The sequence below is a fragment of the Entelurus aequoreus genome, linkage group LG07, assembly GCF_033978785.1.
Source record: "Entelurus aequoreus isolate RoL-2023_Sb linkage group LG07, RoL_Eaeq_v1.1, whole genome shotgun sequence".
In the NCBI taxonomy this organism is placed as follows: Eukaryota; Metazoa; Chordata; class Actinopteri; order Syngnathiformes; family Syngnathidae; genus Entelurus; species Entelurus aequoreus.
In genome coordinates, this window is record NC_084737.1 from 61,650,817 (window position 1) to 61,670,108 (window position 19,292).

The 19,292-nt window shown below is 37.5% G+C and overlaps 1 protein-coding gene across 1 annotated transcript in view; it reads left to right on the forward strand.

Annotated features, from left to right (window-relative positions):
* The window catches only part of LOC133654120 (SPRY domain-containing SOCS box protein 1-like), a 74,270-nt gene that overhangs the window by 711 nt on the left and 54,267 nt on the right, over positions 1 to 19,292 (forward strand). The window lies entirely within an intron of this gene.

Sequence of the window (19,292 nt, forward strand, 5' to 3'; positions counted from 1 at the left end):
CTTAAAAAAAAAAACTCAAAACAAACGCTGAAATGGTACATCATTTGGCCTATGCCAAACCGCCCTGAAATATTCTTCAAACTTTAAAGACTTCTCAAGCCTACTATTGGAGGGAATTATTCTGAAACATTGGTAATAATTCCATAAGGTGGTGTCTTATGGAAGTAACAGATTTTCCCTAAAGTACAGATACACAAATATGAATAAAAACAATATGTTTGTATTAGGGCGGGGGTGCCCAAACTACAGCCCGCAGGCCGAATGCGGCCCACCAGCGTCCAAAATCCGGTCCGCGGGAAGTCCATCCATCCATTTCTACCGCTTATCCCTTTCGAGGTCGCGGGGGGTGCTGGAGCCTATCTCAGCTACAATCGAGAGGAAGGCGGGGTACACCCCGGACAAGTCGCCACCTCATCGCAGGGCCAACACAGATAGACAGACAACATTCACACTCACATTCACACACTAGGGCCAATTTAGTGTTGCCAATCAATAGAGATGTCCGATAATATCGGTCGATAAATGCTTTAAAATGTAATATCGGAAATTATCGGTATCGTTTTTTAAATTATCGGTATCGGTTATTTTTTATTTTATTTTATTTTTTTATTAAATCAACATAAAAAACACAAGATACACTTACAATTAGTGCACCAACCCAAAAAACCTCCCTCCCCCATTTACACTCATTCACACAAAAGGGTTGTTTCTTTCTGTTATTAATATTCTGGTTCCTACATTATATATCAATATAGATCAGGGGTCACCAACGCGGTGCCCGCGGGCACCAGGTCGCCCGTAAGGACCAGATGAGTCGCCCCCGGGCCTGTTCTAAAAAAATAAAAATAAAAAATAAAAAATTAAATCTACATAGAAAAAACACGAGATACACTTTCAATCAGTGCATCAACCCAAACAACCTCCCCCATGCACACTCATCCACACCCACTCACACAAAAGGGGTTATTTCTTTCTGCTACCAATATTCTGGTTCCCACAACATAGGCAACACATCTGCAAGGGACACAGTCCCTGAAGCCCACATGATTGTATAGGCTGCTGGTCCACTAACATTTTCATTAATTACTATTTTTTATGTAATTATTTTTATATTGTTTTACTTTCTTTTTTATCCAAGAAAATGTTTTTTATTTATTTATCTTATTTTATTTTATTTTTAAAAAAAGGGCCTTATCTTCAACAGACCAGGTTGTCAATGAAATTAGATTTGTTTAAAGGGTTTTTTAAACCAGGCCCAGTCCAGATAATGTCCAAGTCGGACTCAGCAACACACACCTTCATTCATGTACACAGAAAAAAATTAGGGAACACAACAGATTGCATATAATTTATAAACAAAATTACATTTTCAAAATAAGCATTTATGTACAGTCCAGATTATGTCCAGATCACTCAAATTAGGGAACACAACAACAGATATCATATAATCTATAAACATAATTATACTTTCAAAATAAGCCTTTGAGGACTTCTCATCTTTTTTTAAATGTTTTTTGGCATCATTATCGTTTTCAACCATGTAACTTTCTAAAGTTAGAAAATACTGAATAAATGTTTTAAAGAAAGTAATACTAAGTGAATATCTGTTTTTGGCCTTAAAAATAAACATTTTACCGAGTACTATAATTAAATTGACTAAATCATGGTTGTCAATGAACTCTCCTAAAATAACAGAAACCACATTAAGCTTCATAAACAAACCAATCCTTAAACACATTTTTTCAACTTCCACCCAAAACAAAGACACAATATGACAATACCAAAACAAATGCAGGGTGGATTCAGGCTCCTGACAACAAAATCGGCAATCATCTGACTCTGTCATATTCCATAATTTTAACATTTTCCCTGTGGGTAAGAAGTTATAAATAATTTTAATTTGAAAATAACGATTTTGCACATCGATAGTGGTTTTATAGATTAGTTTGAATATGGCATCCCATGGCAACGGGCAGTCAAAAAAGTCCTCCCATTTTCCATTTGTGTTGTATGAGGCAGCCTTCAAAGATTTCTTTATTAAATAAAAATTATATATTTTTCTATTTATTTTAGTTCCTTTTTGCCAACTAGAATTTCTTATTAGAGGTTTACAAACTAATAATTTAGTAGTTCCATATTTATTTATTTGTTTCCATCTTTTCCCAATTACTCCAGTTAGTTGATAAAATGAAAAGCTTGAGCAAGCATCACCATACATAGCTCTAAATTCATCATACTTCATAATTTTACCATTCTCATTGATAATATCATTGACAAAAATGATTCCTCTTTCAAACATATGTTTCCAAAAGAAAGGCTTTCCATCTATTACAATATTAGAGTTCATCCATATTAACTGCTGCAAAATATCGTCTCTTTTTTCTGGCACATAAAATTGAAAACACCACAATGAGTGGATTGTTTCCTTTATGAACCCCGCCATGTTTCCCAGCAGACTCTCTGGGAGGGGATCACTTGTAAAAAAGGATACAATTTCTTTTGATACAGTACATGTTTAAATACATCTTTGGAACAATTGATGCTTTTAAAGACAGACATATAGCTTCAAGGTTGAGAAGTTACGGCCCCCATATTCATACTCTTTGTACAAAACCTTTCTTTTAATCTTTTCTGGTTTGCCGTTCCAGACAAAATCGAAGACCCTCCGCTCATAAATCTTAAAAAAGTTTTGTGATGGAGCTGGTAATGACAAAAACAAATAAATAAATTGAGGAATAATTAACGAGTTGGCAATAGACATTTTACCATACAAGGTTAGGGATTTCCCTTTCCATAATTGCATAATTTTGTCCAGCTTTCTTAGTCAATTATCATAATTTACTGAGCCTAGATCTTCCAGATTTTCTGGGACAACAACACCAAGTATGTTAACTGGTCCATCTGTCCACAAAACAGGCACTTTGCATTCCATTTGAAAGGACGTTCCCTTTAGATTTCCGATCCTTAACATTTTACATTTATCATAATTAAGCTTAAGGCCAGATTGCTGTGAAAATATGTCCAAAAGATTAAGAAGGTTCCGCAAACAATGAGGAAACATCTTATCTTTGTGAATCAGCCTTTTCTGACATGATCTTCATCAAGAACAAACACAGAACACGCCTCACTGATGCACATCTGCAAGACTCACTCAGAGTTGCAGTGTCAAGTTACACACCAGAGTACAACTCACTAGTTAACAGCATGCAATGCCAGGCTTCCCACTAACTGACAAAGAAACAGATAACAGATTTGGTGTCCAGTTCAAAGTGTGACATGATTTAAAAATTTGAGAGTTTACTTTTGTATTTTACATGAGTTATTATTTGTACAAACATGGTGCAAAGTAATTCATGATTTGTTAAAAAAATGTTAGTGGCTAGCTAGTTAAAATGGGATATTGTGATTTCACAAGACTGTCTTAGAAGTGATCATTTGAAAATGTTCAATTTGAAAAATGTGCACTTAGAGAAAATATAAAAATAAAGTGTTGCATATTGATATTTATCTGTTTCTATATATATTTATTGTGAGAAATCATTAAGATGATCAGTGTTTCCACAAAGATAAATATCATGAATTATTAATAATAACAGAGTTAAAGGTAAATTGAGCAAATTGGCTACTTCTGGCAATTTATTTAAGTGTGTATCTAACTGGTAGCCCTTCGCAGTAATCAGTACCCAAGAAGTAGCCCTTGGTTTCAAAAAGGTTGGTGACCCCTGATATAGATCAATACAGTCTGCAAGAGATACAGTCCGTAAGCACACATGATTGTGCGTGCTGCTGGCCCACTAATAGTACTAACCTTTAACAGTTAATTTTACTCCTTTTCATTAATTACTAGTTTCTATGTAACTGTTTTTATATTGATTTACTTTATTTTTTATTCCAGAAAATGTTTTTAATTTATTTATCTTATTTTATTTTATTAATTTAAAAAAAAAGAACCTTATCTTCACCATACCTGGTTGTCCAAATTAGGCATAATAATGTGTTAATTCCACGACTGTATATATCGGTATCGGTTGAAATCGGTATCGGTAATTAAGAGTTGGACAATATCGGAATATCGGATATTGGCAAAAAAGCCATTATCGGACATTCCTACCGGTGCATGTCTTTGCGGGTGGGAGGAAGCCGGAGTGCCTGGAGGGAACCCACGCAGTCACGGGGAGAACATACAAACTCCACACAGAAAGATCCCGAGCGCAGGATCGAACCCAGGACCTTCGTATTGTGAGGCAGACACACTAACCCCTCTTTCACCGTGCTGCCTTCCGCGGGAAGTCTCAAGTTTTAATTTTTTTATGTTAGCTACATTTCTTTGTTTATAATGTCTATTTTCTGTTGGATCTACTCTCTATTTTATGATGCCCTTTTTTGGCTGCATCTGTTACATATACTGTAATACTGTACATCAAGGGTGTCCAACTCATTTGAGCTCAGGGGCCGCATGGAGGGAAATCTGTGCACACGCGGGCCGGACTATTAAAATCACATCATTAAAACAAAAAAATAATGACAACTTCAGATTTTTTTTTTGTCTTACTTTGGCCAAAAATACAACAAACACATTCTGAAAATATGACAATAAAAGTATAGAAAAAAAATACCCGGCGGCGGTAAAGATTAGATCAGGGGTCCCCAAAATCCGGCCAGCAGGAAGTCTCAACTTTTTTTTTTATTTGTCGGACGGCTTCTATTTTAGCTACCTCTTTTTGTTCATAATGTCTATATTAAAATCATGGCATTGAAATTTAAAAATAAAGACAACTTCAGATTGTTTTCTTTATCTTGCTTTGGCCAAAAATAGAACAAACACATTCGGAAAATATGACAATAAAAGTATAAAAAAAATACCCGGCAGCGGTAAAGTTTGGATCAGGGGTCCCCCTGAACGCGGCCCCCGGCGTCCAAAATCCGGCTCATGGGAAGTCTCAAGTTTTTTTTAAATTTGTCGGACCGCTTCTATATTAGCTACCTCTTTTTGTTCATAATGTCTATTTTCTGCTGGATGTACTCTCTATTTTATGATGCCCTTTTTATTGGCTGCAGCTGTTATATATACTGTAATATTGTACATCAGGTGCATCCAACTCATTTGAGCTCAGGGGCCGCATGGAGGGAAATCTGTGCACACGCGGGCCGGAGTATAAAAATCATGGCATTGAAATTAAAAAATAAAGACAACTTCAAATTGTTTTCTTTATCTTACTTTGGCCAAAAATAGAACAAACACATTCTGAAAATATGACAATAAAAGTATAAAAAAAATACCCGGCAGCGGTAAAGTTTGGATCAGGGGTCCCCAAAAGGGCTGAACGCGGCCTCCAGCGTCCAAAATCCGGCTCACGGGAAGTCTTAAGTTTTTTTTTTATTTGTCCGACCGCTTCTATTTTAGCTACCTCTTTTTGTTTCCAACTCATATGAGCTCAGGGGCCGCATGGAGGGAAATCTGTGCACACGCGGGCCAGACTATTAAAATCATGGCATTGAAACTATTACAATAAAAGTATAGAAAAGTTTAGATCAGGGGTCCCCAAAATCCGGCCCGCGGGAAGTCTCAAGTTTTTTTTTTTTTGTCCGACCGCTTCTACTCGGCAGCGGTAAAGTTTGGATCAGGGGTCCCCAAACGGGCTGAACACAGCCCCCAGCGTCCAAAATCCGGCTCACGGGAAGTCTTAAGTTTTTTTTTTATTTGTCGGACCGCTTTTATTTTAGCAAACTCTCTTTGTTTATAATGTATATTTTCTGCTGGATCTACTCTCTATTTTATGATGCCCTTTTTTTGGCTGCAGCTGTTACATATACTGTAATACTGTACATCAGGGGTGTCCAACTCAACTCAAAAAAATACCTGGCAGCGGTAAAGTTTAGATCAGCGATCCGAATCAGGACCGTGGGAAGTCTCAAGTTTTTAAAAAAAGTTGTCCTTTCTAATCTATTTTCTACCGCTTGTTACTCTCGGGGTCTCCTAACCGCTCAGGCAAATCATATTGTCTAAAAATGCATTTTCCCATCAATAACGTGACATCATCACGCTCACGTCGCAGTGTCGGGGGAGTGTGCGGCAAGTGCGCACTCTTTTAGTCAATTAGTGCGTGAGATATACAGGTATGTATATATATATATATATATATATATATATATATATATATATATATATATATATGTATATATATATATATATACACTACCGTTCAAAAGTTTGGGGTCACCCAAACAATTTTGTGGAATAGCCTTCATTTCTAAGAACAAGAATAGACTGTCGAGTTTCAGATGAAAGTTCTCTTTTTCTGGCCATTTTGAGCGTTTAATTTACCCCACAAATGTGATGCTCCAGAAACTCAATCTGCTCAAAGGAAGGTCAGTTTTGTAGCTTCTGTAACGAGCTAAACTGTTTTCAGATGTGTGAACATGATTGCACAAGGGTTTTCTAATCATCAATTAGCCTTCTGAGCCAATGAGCAAACACATTGTACCATTAGAACACTGGAGTGATAGTTGCTGGAAGTGGGCCTCTATACACCTATGTAGATATTGCACCAAAAACCAGACATTTGCAGCTAGAATAGTCATTTACCACATTAGCAATGTATAGAGTGTCTTTCTTTAAAGTTAATACAAGTTTAAAGTTATCTTCATTGAAAAGTACAGTGCTTTTCCTTCAAAAATAAGGACATTTCAATGTGACCCCAAACTTTTGAACGGTAGTGTATATAAGTTACTAAACATTATATTCACCATTTTCATTGTTTTTCACTTTAAAATGAGCTTGATCTTTTAACACAAACAATCAAGTTAACCGTATGTATTTGATTGTAGACTACAATCAAATACATACGGTCAACCTGATACTGTACACTACAATTTGTAGTGTACAGTATCAACAATGAATGGATAATGTAGATCGAGACCCGACTCGAGAGGAAGGAAAGCAGAGGAGCTTTTCCTTCAAAAATAAGGACATTTCAATGTGACCCCAAACTTTTGAACGGTAGTATATATATATATATATATATATATATATATATATATATATATATATATATATATATATATATACACACACACACAAACAGCCCGGGCCCCGGCCAAATTTTTTTAACCCAATGCGGCCCCCAAGTCAATATAGTGGGGACCCCTGTATTAGGGCTTTCAAATGATACATTTTTATAATCAGATAAATCATGTTTTGGAATCTGGACTAATCATTATTAATCACTTGCATAATTAAAATTTGCCTAAAGAAGAACTACAATTTTTTGGGAATTTTGTTCATCATTCACAAGCACGCACAAGTTTTTTTTTAATGCATTCTAACTAAAAACGTCTGCCTACAATAGAGCCTATGGAAGGCACTCTATTCTGCCTATAAAGCCCTTAAAAAACATCCAAACACTTCCATCAATGTTTTATATACACACTATAAGTATATATGTAATGTACAGGCATGTGAAATGTCAGAACAAACGCGGCAGTCGGGCCAAAAAATATCACTTCCGCGTTTTTTACTGAAATATCAATAACAATACAATCTAAACAAAATTTGTTGAACATTTGCGTCAGCCGCAGGTACTCACCGTTCTTCTTGCCTAAATGCTTCACTGAGTTACAGGACGAGGAGATGATCGAGGGGCACTGAAACAAGCTCGCTAGTTAGCACGATCTAGCTAGCTTACTTGTTGTGGCCTCTGTTTGCTCCACAACGTTGACGGCTGTCTACTTTGCTGCTAATCATATATGGATGACTACAATCCAAACACTGTTAGTTCCAAACCAGTTGTATTTATAGAGCAGAGGTGCCCATTACGTCGATTGCGAGCTACCGGTCGATCGTGGAGGGTGTGTCAGTCGGTCGCCAGTCAGGCATGAAAAAAATAGACCTTAAAATAACCGATCATCAATCTTCACTATGACGTCACTTTCGTCATTTGATTGACATTCGCGGCACCCGAGGGTCTTGTGAAATAACGCTGGCTGCTGCGAGCTAAGTATTTAGAAAAAAAGACAGTCAGGAAGGCGAGAAACACTTTTTATTTCAACAGACTCGGGCATCCTGCCTGCGCTAACAAAATAAGAGTCTCAGAAAGCTAGCGTGCACAAGCTAGCAAGCTACGGAGTTTGCCGCCAATGTATTTCTTGTAAAGTGTATAAAAACGAGTATGGAAGCTGGACAAATAAGATGCCAAAAACCAACCACTTTCATGTGGTATTGGACAGAAAGGAAGACTTTTTTTGTCCTCCATTTGAAAATGTGGACGTTATCAGTGCTACTGTCTGCTTCCAATCAATCCAAGTCATCAGAATCAGGTAATACACCAACTTATATTCTTGTCTTCATTAAAGTAAGGAATGTATATGCGTTAAACATGCTTGTATTATCATTAAACACCTTTAACTTGTTAACAAAAACGTCTCTTTCATAAATAAATACATATAAATTATATATATGAATGAGCTAGATCCCCTCGACTTGGTCAATTGAAAAGTAGCTCGCCCTGCAGAAAAAGTGTGGGCACCCCTGTTCTAGAGTATTTATTAATAGCCAGCGAGAAGGTATAGTTTTACATTGAAAACAGAGGTCACAACACCAGAAGGATATTGCCCGAGGGGGCGGGGCTACTGGATAAAGTTGCCAAATGGGAAATATTTTTTAAGTTTTTTGGATGCATGCTATAATATTTTACATTACGTTTTCAATAACAATAATGTTTAGTACACTATCTATTAAAAAAATAAACATTACATGGGACATGTATGTGTCAAAAAGATAGCCAAAAGAGGTTGGTAGATGAGAATAAATCTAAAGTTAAAATATAGTGTAGAAATGCACACAATTGCAGAAAATGTAGTCTTAATTTTCAAAATGTTCTTTAAGAGATTGCGTGGCAGCACCTAATGCTGAAATAAATGTTCATCTTTTTTTCTCAATTTTCCTTTTTTTCCCTTAAAGGGTGCTCACATCACTGAATGTAGTAACAGGTACATTCATAATAACATGTCATATTTACGTATTTTGGTCATTTTAAGCGTACAGCAGTGTCTTAATTTAAAAAAAAAGCATCACAACGTTTGTTTTTTCCTTCAACAAAATCACTGATTTCTACTCATATAGACAGACACCTGCTCAGTGTGTCCGCCCTGAGATCGGTAGTTCGTGAGTTCAAACCCCGGCCGAGTCATACCAAAGACTATTAAAATGGGACCCATTACCTCCCTGCTTGGCACTCAGCATCAAGGGTTGGATTTGGGGTTTAAATCACCAAAATGATTCCCAGCCACTGCTGCTGCTCACTGCTCCCCTCACCTCCCAGGGGGTGAGGGTGATGGGTCAAATGCAGAGGATAATCTCACCACACCTACTGTGTGTGACAATCGTTGGTACTTTAACTTTAACGTTTAACATCATGAGAGGCAACAAACATAATTAAACATCATTTACTGTACAATGTCTTCTCTCACTGGAATGTCGACTATTAGGATGTTCATAAATTCCTGTTTAAATGAAGAATGACTCATAATCCCAGAGGAGAAAAAAAGGGGGGTGGAACGAAACGCCTATCATGTCCTTTTTTTTTCTCCTGGTCAGAATGTACTAACTTCTCAGTTTATGTCCATATAACTTTACTATCCAAATGAGAGGCATGTTTTATAATCTAGAATAAACTTTCACAAGCTTCGAGGCGAAAAAGCAGCTCACCAGCTCTTAATGGCAATACAGCAGCAGATGGAAGTTGCCTCTGTGATCAATTCGCCGCTAAATGTAGGTCCTTAACGTTAGCTCTTATAATAACAAGATCACTAATACTTGGTTAATTTTCAGGTCACAAAATGTAAATGGAGTATAGTTGGTGCTTTTTGGATGGTTACTTATTGGGTTTTATGGTCGGAATAGACACAATGACGTCATAGCTCCCATAGGCTCCATTATGAGCTGACTTTTATTTACGTTTATTTTCAAGTTGGAATGCATTAAAAAACACATGCGTTAACTCGTAACTTGTATATATGTATGATACAATGTGATATGATAGTGGTTCTCAAACTTGTTTCACCAATTATCACCTCAGAAAACACTTGGCTCTCCAAGTACCACCATAATGACCAACTTTAAAATACAGTAGCGTAGTAGGCCTAAATAGTCATAAAAAGGCATAGGTTTTATTTACCAAGTATATTTAATATTTTGGCCACTGTATTATTAAACACAGTTTGAATAGTAACCCTGTGTTTAAATATTTACTTAAGTGATTCTTTGGCATATTTATATATAGTTATTGTTTGTGACAAACTATAAATTCATCTCCGACAGGCTCTAAAAAAACTTATAAAGAACAGAACAATAAGAAATGATCAATGAATATATAACATAAGACATTGACACAAAATGTTGGATCTATAAAAGATGAATATTTATATTATGTATTATATATGTATGAACAACCATGTTAAATAAGGGTTTACGAGTGGTTGAAAGGTTCCTCCTGTGCCTGTGTGGTTTTCTTCTTCCACTCTGCCTTCCTCCCATCTCATCATTTTTCTCACATGTTGTGGTCATAAACAGGCTCTAAGGACACATATTACTGGTATAAAATTTTTGAAATTTGCCAAAGTGGGAACCTTTTAATGTTTTTAATGTGAGATGACTTTTAAAAATGTGTCTTTGTTAACTATCAATGTACTAAACAAGTAATACGTCAGGCAATCAAATATCTTTTTAAATAGCACATTAATCTTTTAAAGTAGCGTGGAAGCTGCAAATTAAACCAGTGCAAATGTTGCGCAATTTGAAAAAAAAGGGAAATTAAGGATTAACTCCACTGGTGTGTTTTGGCCTTTTTATTGACTTGTAGTGTCTTTTTGTGACGCCAACACAAAAACTACCAATGAAGGCATAGAAGAAAGATGATGCTTATAATACAACTGGTAATTGACGTAGGAAAACTCTGCACACCTCTCTGTTCTGGCTGCTTAGTACAACATGACTAGAGCAGCTGTATGTCATCATCAATAATTAGAGGATATTGAATGTACAATACAAGTCAGTTTTGTAGAGTGCTACTGAATCATTACCAATTATGTCAGGCTCCACGATATGTACTGTGTCATTTGTCCACACAAAAACAACTTTATTTGGAAAACCATGTTATCCAACACTTCTCCGCTGACCTTTTGTCTGCAGTTTGACAAATTACTATCTACTGTTATAGTTTTGGAACTTCTGTAGTGATGCGGCCCACAAAAAATGCCAAGCTCCTCTGCAGCAATGCAGTGGCTCCTTGCAGAGGCAAACATCTGCATTGTCGTATAACAGTCGCCCACAGCAGACCTCCAGTCACATTTACCAAACAGATTTTTTTCCCCCCACTTGGTTTCCATCATTTGTTGTGTTGCTCTTGTGATTTGCGTCCTAAAGTGTTTTGTAAAAACCAGACTCACTTGTTCACATAATCATATTTAAAAAAAAAAATCACTGGGCTTTTATACAGAGCAAAATGTATTATACAACAGAGTAAAAAAAACAGCTTAAGTGAAAAGTTTCCATTATTTTTTCATTTTTCCATCCATCCATTTTCTACCGCTTATTCCCTTCGGGGTTGCGGGGGCGCTGGAGCCTATCTCAGCTACAATCGGGCGGAAGGCGGGGTACACCCTGGACAAGTCGCCATCTCATCACAGCATTTTTACATCCATCCTTCCATTTTTTACCGCTTATCCTTTTCGGTATCGCAGGGGCGCTGAAGCCTATCCAGTTGCACTCCGGCAGAAGGCAGGTTACACCCTAGACAAGTCGCCACCTCATCGCAGGGCCAACAAAGACAGACAACCAGTCACACTCGCATTCTCACACTAGTGCCAATTTAGTATTACCAATTACAAAAAATATGAAACCACTCACCATATACACTGTGTTTTTATGCCCCATAAAATAATATGCTGCATCTTAATTAACATGCATTTTTTTATTTGACAAAATTTAAACCTGTCTTATGATCTAGAAAGAAAACAATACTTCTGCTGTGTGCTTGAAGTTTGTTTTGGTCACCAGATGGCAGCAGAGAATTGCAAAAGACTGCAAAATTGTACAAGAGGGATGCTTCAATCCAGCAAAAAGGCCATGCTGATGTTGAAGTCTGCTCTCTGGTGTGCATCTGGACTCTGTCATCATGTAAAATCTTACACTGTAGTAGAATTCCTCATTCTGTGTGAGTCCATTTTTCCTGTGGTCATCCGCGGGGCCTCTTATTGCAAAGAATTTCTGCGGCAGTATACTTGCTGATTGCTTCGTTCTCACTCCTCACAACAACCAGCTAAGACACTGCCACAGAAACACCCACAGCAGCCGCGTACCTCTGCCACATGGTCCTCAGTGCCGCTGCCACCTAATTCTTGAGTCCTCGGTAGCCATTGTTTGCAAGCTCTGGAAAATAAACACACAATATGTGGATGATATCGCCTGTTTTCAAAGAAATAAATTAATAATGAAAAAGAAACCTCCATCCTCACTTGCCCACCGCTGCTTATATAACTGATGAGTGTGCACTTTGCTTCTCAAAGTGACCGAAAGCTTATTCCCAAATAGATTCTTGATTCCCCCTTCACACTCCCTCCATCTTTCCTGGTGTGCGGCATCACTTTAAGTTTGCACAACTTGAGCAAACACACACACACACACCCCTGATCCAAGAATAGACTTTGTGTCATGACTCATGATATTGCAACAAAAAGCATTCGTTTGATTTACCTCACATGGATTTGTAGCTATCTGTTAGGAGTGCCATGTTAAGCAAAATGCAATCAGTTCAAGTCTCTTCGTGATCGCTTGTGTTCGCAAGCTGCAGTGCTATTTTCGTCCGGCCTGGACCATTCCATACTGTTCTGTCCCTGCGGACTCTGCTTGCTGACAAGACAACATGGACATTAGAGAGCGATCTCTGCGGTCGCCTGCATACGGGTGACAGGAGGAAGGAATGTAATGCTGCTAGAACACACACTATGCTATCATATGATGCTATACTAGTTGTGTAACTGAAGACTGGTGCGTTAAGTCAAAAATAATTATGAAAGTGATGTAACTGAATTTGTGTCCACTCCTCATTTCACTGACGCCGACCTGCTTTCATTTGTCAAAAGCAGCAGCCCCCGTCTCCTTGTGGCGAGCCAAACACAGCCCACATTTAAGTATTGCTCTTGCTTGCTTAGCAAGCAGCGGGCTGTTTCCCGCGTGTCACACCTCAACAATCTAACCTGAGATCCGATCTGGAGCCTTAGGCTACTACATGACTGACAAGATTGCTGACTTTCAGTTTACTTTCTAATGGCCTAGTTAAAAAAAAAGTACAAGTTGTTGACAACTATTGTGCAGTGTAGCCTGTATTGTCACCACAAGGCCATATTTATTATTTTACAAATGTCTGACTAATTTTATGTATTAGGCATTTTCAATGTTAAGTTTCAAGATAAAAGAAACATTGACCTAAATACTTTGTCCCCTATAGAAAAAAGGCTGGGTCGTCTACAGATTTATACATGAGTTAGAGCTTTTTTCCTCTGTCGCATGCACACAGTGACCTGGAGAGTTAGAGATAGATAGATAGATAGTACTTTATTGATTCCTTCAGGAGAGTTTCCTCAGGAAATTTACAATTGTTTTTATTGAGTTGTCAGGTTAATAGAAATTCTACATATTAAAAAAAGACAGTAAATATGTATGTATGGATTTTGAGGCACTCAGGCTTGCAGATTTGTTTGTACACAACAACGCCGTCATTTATATTTAACAAGCCCTTGTTATGTTTAGTTCTTATCAAGCAAAAAGTGGTCAACAATAGTGGAAGTTGTAACCCCCTCTTATCTGTGTTTTCTAAATAGAAAGAAGACATACTTGTCTATTAATATGACATTTAGGTACAACACCTGTGCTCCCTTATAGTATGTATGCAAGTGACATTCAACTTGTAGCTAAATACGGCCTAGTAATGACACCATACCGGCCCCTGAGTTCAGTTCAAAACTTGGAAAATAAAGATTTTTGCAGAACATTTCTAAAACATCTGAGTGCTCCTGTTGTGTACATGAACCTGGACCACTGTAAACACATTGACAGATCATTGCATGAATGTTTTAATCTTAATAGCACACATAAAACACTGGGGTCCGGAATATACAAAATAAGACTAAAAGTGACGGGAGAAGTCTGGCCCCTCTGTGCTGTCTGGAAATGTGGCCCCCAAAACAATTTAGCTGAATAGCAGAATACTCACCAGCATTGAAAGTAAACAGGTTTTTAAAAAGAGAGTAATATTTTATCTGAGTTTTTAAATTAGTTTGCTCATTGATGATTTGTTTGTTATATTTATATGGTAATTATTATTCTGTGACTGTAAATTGTTTGCTTGTTTTTTTATTGATGCTTTTATTTTTTTTCTGTATTGTGTAGTTATAATTATATGCTTTTACTTGTAATTGTATTGAATTGTGGACCCCAGGAAGACTAGTGGGTTGTTGAGGCAACCAGCTAATGGGGATCCTTAATAAAAATCAAATCAAAATCAAATACCCCTGATGTATGCAGTACAAGACCTATACTGTAGTTTCACTTCCCCTTCAGCTGAACTGCTTATTTTTATTTTAAAACATACATACACTGTCACTTGTAGAATGTATTAGACAGCAAATAAACATTTTGTCCTTGGATTTGATGCATTGGAATATAGGCAAGCATAAGCTTTTGGGGAAACTTTGAAAATGACACAACAATGGCTCAACAATCTGGTCTTACAGTATGGATCTTGTAAAGGGTTTTTGATCTTAAATGGTCTGCATTATCATAAGGTCACTGACCTCAGACCACTGTGCAGTACGTTTACAAAGCTGGATTGGCAGTAAAAAATTCTGTCTACTGTGACAGTGATATTGCACAGTGGAAATGGAATTTGAGCTGTGTAATTTTGTTTTACAAATCCGAGTGAATGAGTATCCTCTCTAGCATTCAGTTATTCAAATTAAATTAAATTAGGTCCACATACAGAAAATGTCCTCACGCTAAGTTCTATTTTCACTGTCCACTTTCCTTTTCTTAGAAAGCGCCATGTGTATTTATTTTGCTGTTGTCCCTAGCTTGTCTATGTCCTCTCTCTCAACTCATAGCTCTACCACAGACTGTGGCCTGGGCAAGGGAGGGCAGGAGCCGAAAGCAGGAACGTACCACTCTTCTTTCCCCTGTCTCTGTCCTCTTGCTCATTTCTTTCTTTCCCTGTATACGACTTATTCTTTCATGTCACTCGTCTCGCTTCTCTTTCGTCTGTCTCTGTATTGGTAAATGGGCTTTCACTTGCATAGCGCTTTTCTACCTTTTAAGTGTAGTCAAAGCGCTATCACACTGTTACCTCATTCACCTACTGATGACGCAGCATTAGTAGCAAATGGGGTTCAGTTTCTTGCCCATGGATACATGATGAACATGGTAACAGGGCGGATTAGAATCAAACCAGCAACCTTCAAGTTGAGAGACAACCGCTAGAACACCTGTGCAATGAGTATTGGCTGAGTAGTATCATGTCGTTTGGCTTAATTCAAATTTCCTGATCTGATCAACCAATATTGTAAAATGTATAAAACAAGAGAAGTTCTCAGTCAACCTTAAAATACTGAACTAATGTCTTCACTATAGGTCCAAATCCATAAAGTACAAGGTCTGGTTCCGGACTTGGACCCCCGTCCACCATTTAGTAATCCCTGCTCTATAATCTGTTAGTGCCACTTAAAAGTTTTGGCTACGACATATGCTCACACAATTAAACAGGGTTAGGCATTGAGTATCGATGGGAACCAGGACTAACATTCTGATTCTCACGGAATCTGAACATTTGTTCATTTCGGTTGCTGGTCTCTATGACCAACCGAAAGGAATAGCCTCCGAACAACGAAGAAGCAGGAAGTCTCATAACCGTAACAACCATGGACAGTGTTAGGAAGTACTCAAAAGTTTGGCTTAACTTTTGTAAAAAAAAAAAAAAAAAGGCTGTTATATATCGTGCAAATGAGGATGCACAACAAACATTATGAAACACCTGCAAATTCATGGATTAATGGTATGGAAATACCAAGCAAACTAATTATAATCCTGTATTTTTAGGAACCTGAATCGAGCATTGTTAGGTACCAGCATCGAAACTCGGAATCGGAACCACAATCATTGCAATTCAATTCGAAACAATGCCCAACACTACATTTAAGAGAAGCAAGTTGCCTTTCTGTTAGTTCATTTTAGCGTTACCACTCTTACAATTAAATGTGAACTTTGTGTTTGTTTTGATAGTCAAAAAAAGTTTGAAACACATGGTCGCGACACCTAAAGGATTTAAGCGAAAGAGCAATGACCTGGAAGAAGTCGAGTCATGATGACATAGTAGGAGTTTACCAGCTATCGTGTTTAGGTATGTCATTACTTTTTTTAGGTTGTCAACTGAAAAGCCTGATACTGAGAGGGGGGTTGAAAATCGGGGGTAACATGAGACAAAATTAACAGCACCTCTGCTGTTTGCACTCCATCCATCCATCCATTTTCTCTATTTCCCCTAAATTGGTTCAAGATGCCATTAATCGAACATAATCAGAATCATCATGAATAATGCCTTATTATTTAGGGGTCTAACAATTAGTTTTAACAACCATTCGATTCGGAATTTGTGGTTGCAGATACAATTCAGGGACAATATTAAGTTTTTAGGCCGATACAATCTGAAACAATTCAGTGAGTTGAAATCGATTCAGTAACTTTTTAGCAAAAAAAAAATCAAACAGTGTTACTGTAAAATAAATACTGGATATTGGCCACTGCGGGTGAAATTTTGTACATTCCAGTAATTATTGTAAGGGATTTAGATATACAGTACATGAGTTATGGATACAAACAAGCAGAGGTGGGTAGTAAGGCGTTACATCTACTTGAGTAACTTTTGGGATAAATTGTACTTCTAAGAGTAGTTTTAATGCAACACACTTTTACTTGAGTATATTTATAGAGAAGAAACACTACTTTTACTCCGCGCCATTTATCTACATTCAGCTTGCTACTCACTACTGATTTTTATCGATCTGTTAATGCACGCTTTGTTTGTTTTGGTTTGTCAGACAGACCTTCAAAGTAGGATCTATTGCATGTCTGCGTTTCACCAATCAAATACAGTCACTGGTGACGTTTGACTCCGTTTCATCAATCAAATGCAGTCACTGGTGACGTTTGACTCTGTTTCACCAATCAAACAGAGCCAGGCGGTCACATGATTAACTGCACATAAAGTTTCAGCGGCAAACAACAACAAGCTTAAGCTTACATGAACTCAACGTCAAATTTGAGGAAGCACATCGCGGTAAGTAACGTTAGTAGATATTGTGGCTGTCACCGTAGGCTGATGTTAGCTTCCCTGCTATGAATCACTGTCAAATGTACATCGTGTGGGGACATTTATTAACGCACTGCAGCCTCATAGACAGACAGACAGAGGCACACACAGTCGCACACACACTCACGCATGCATACAAACACCAATCAGAAGTGCACAGTGTGTTCCCAGGTGCAGCCCACACCTATCAGTTTATGGTTTGCGTAAAGGCTAACTTGTTATTTTCCTTTGTAATCTCTGCCTACTGAGCCTATGGTGCTGTTAAGTTATTGTGGCTCAATTTGCCCTAATTTTTTTTATGTTAATGTATTATTATTTAATATACTGTATATTATTGTTTTAGTTGCTTAAGAGATATTCCTGGCTCTGAATTTGCTCATTGCTATTTTTATGTTTTTGTGCATTATTTGTTGCCGTCATCATTAAACGAACAGGTTACTCATCAGTTACTCAGTACTTGAGTAGTTTTTTCACAACATACTTTTTACTTTTACTCAAGTAAATATTTGGGTGACTACTCCTTACTTTTACTTGAGTAATAAATCTCTAAAGTAACAGTACAATTTCTGGCTACTCTAACAAAAGTTACTCAAGTAGATGTAACGGAGTAAATGTAGCGCGTTACTACCCACCTCTGAATGGAACTCTCTTTCCATTCATGTATACAAATGTGCAATGTAGTGACACAGGACTGGTGTGAGGAGTCAGAGTGAGCCCGTGTTGTCTGATATTAAAAAAATTACCTACTGCAGCAGACAGATCACTGAAAAAAGTCAGTACAGGTCCTAGTGAAGGTGTCAGAATACACAGCACACTGCAGATTGCTGCATAGACATTAAACACACACACGATGTGACCTTGCTGACCTGTACTTCTCCAAGTCCACTCTACTGACCACTGTGAAACAGAAACAGAGCTCACAGTCGCATGTACAGTAAATGCCAGGATTGGTTTACATTGCTTGGTTGGTTAGAGATTGGACTATATGCAGTGTAGAAAGAAGGAAGGACAGCAGTAGGGAATGATATTGTATGATTTAGACACGTATTATTATGGCTTTACTTTTCATTCAGCGCCCTCAAAAGGGGTTTTAGTGGAAAAAAAATCCCCTAAATTTGTTTCTTCGTTGTTCCATTGTTGGCTGATCCAATCTCATTCCACAAACCTAATCATCTTATGGCCAACAATGACATCACTATTTACACTAGTGCCATGGTCTACTACTCTAATACTGTACTACACATGAAGCACACAGCTTAGCCTGTCATGGGGTATTTGGACAAATAATTAAGTACAAGTGTAAGTTCATAGTATGCTGAAAGTAATGACACATAATTATGTATTTGTTATCATTTAAAATATTTCCCGGGCTATTGAGCACATAGAGTTGGTGTTTAAGCCGCACCAACCAAATTGTAATAGGAAAATATATTTTTATATATATTGGACGCACAGGACTATAAGCTGCATATATATACTGGTAGGAAATATTTTGTAAATGTTTATTTACACATCTTAACTGTTTCCAAATGGTGCCTGTAACACGACAGTAAAACGGCTGATCAAACAAAACAGAAGTTAATCATCATGGACCCACTAGCTGCGTAAGCGAGCTCTCCAATTAGCTAAACAGACTCAATAACTCCACTTGAATTATTGAGTCTTGATTACATTACGATAGTATGTACAGATATGCATGAAAAAACTCATACAGACATGTCAAATAAAGCGGTTTAGTAAGTATGATTTGTTTTAGTTATATTGTAAAACTTACTAATGTTGCTCGGAGTAATGAATGAAGAATCCTTTTGAGCAGTATGGACGGTCATACTTCCAGTTCAAGGCACGAAACAGGAAGTACTGTTTCCAACCCGCGGC